Genomic DNA, 1,433 nt, shown 5'->3' with positions numbered 1-1,433 from the left:
TTAATGCACTTCAAATAAGCATGTTGTGGATACAAATGTACAAATGCACTTTAAGTATTTTTTTAATACATTCAATAGTTTGTCTTTTCCACCTGGGAGCACACAGACAAACCCATTACATTTCAAAGGGATAATGTATATGAAAATGCCAGTAAAATCATAAAAATCTATGATCGTAAATACAGAATCAATCTTTCTGACAGTAACTGTGTAAGAATGTAAATCTTTCTGTGGGTCGAATGGAAAGCATCATGTCCAGACAGCAGAAGTGACTGAATCTGTTCAGTTTGATTGACAGGAATCATATATTACACCTAAATATGATGATCACATTGAAACACTGACTAATTATTTTCAGAAATACAATATTTCTATTAATAATAATGATATTGTGTTATTAGTGTTTGTGTTGATCAGTGTTGTGTGTGATTGTGTTGTAGAGCAGCTGCAGTGTCTCTCAGCTGTATCAGTGCAGTCACTGTGACTCTGACTGACGGAGGTTTTTGTACGACTCTTTATCACTGTGTGAACACATATTTACTGTTGATCACATGTAAACTCATACAGTAATAATCTCCTGTATCTTCAGTCTGGACTCCACTGATGGTCAGAGTGAAATCACTTCCGTAGCTAGATCCACTGCCACTGAATCTAGATGGAGTTCCTGACTGGAGGCTGTTTATTTGATATATGAGGAGTTTAGGAGCTTCTCCAGGTTTCTGTAAATACCAGGCTAAACGATTGTCACCATACACTGAACTGCTGGTTTTACAGTTTATTCTGACTTCTTGTCCTGTTTGAGCTGCTGTTATTGATGGACTCTGAGTTACAGTGATCTGTCCTCTACACTCTGAAAGAAAGAACAAGAATAACATTTTGAAAAATCTGTTAATGATGTACATTTCATATTTCAAAGAATGAATATTAATTATCAGATTTTACTACACAAACCTTGAGCAAACAGTGTGAGAGTCCAGATGAGGATGATGATGTTGTTCATTGTTGTTGTTGTGTCTTGTGTGATGATGAAGATTGTGTTGTGTTCTGCTCTCAGTCATGAAGTGTTAAACTCACAGCACTATAAACACTCTCAGAGCACTGAAGCATGTGCTGACAATGCAAAGAAGTGGGCAGGATTTACAATGCTGAAATGTTATTCGATTAAAACAAACTTGCTCGGTTAGTGTGGTTCATTTTAAGTGTGAAAGCTACCATCCAAACCTTGTTGCACATCAAACAAACAGACAGAGACCCACCTTTTCAGGACATGCTGTCACAAGATGTGATCCTAAATGGGACAAAATGCTCAAGCATACCTGGCTCTTGTTATCGTAGGAACTATGTTGCCCATTACAGCTCAGTACTGGCATCAGAACCGTCATCTCCTTGCAGAAGATATCTGTGTGAAAGAGTGTTTTGACTCCTTCACCCAT

General features: G+C 37.5%; 1 pseudogene; it reads right to left on the bottom strand.

The window, feature by feature from the left end:
* Positions 1–518: 518 nt before the first annotated feature.
* Positions 519–1,058, bottom strand: LOC107709716 (Ig kappa chain V region K29-213-like; annotated as a pseudogene).
* Positions 1,059–1,433: the final 375 nt, after the last annotated feature.

Source organism: Sinocyclocheilus rhinocerous, unplaced genomic scaffold (assembly GCF_001515625.1).
Source record: "Sinocyclocheilus rhinocerous isolate Xijiao unplaced genomic scaffold, SAMN03320098_v1.1 scaffold45708, whole genome shotgun sequence".
Lineage (NCBI taxonomy): Eukaryota > Metazoa > Chordata > Actinopteri > Cypriniformes > Cyprinidae > Sinocyclocheilus > Sinocyclocheilus rhinocerous.
This window is presented reverse-complemented; position numbering and strand designations above follow the sequence as displayed.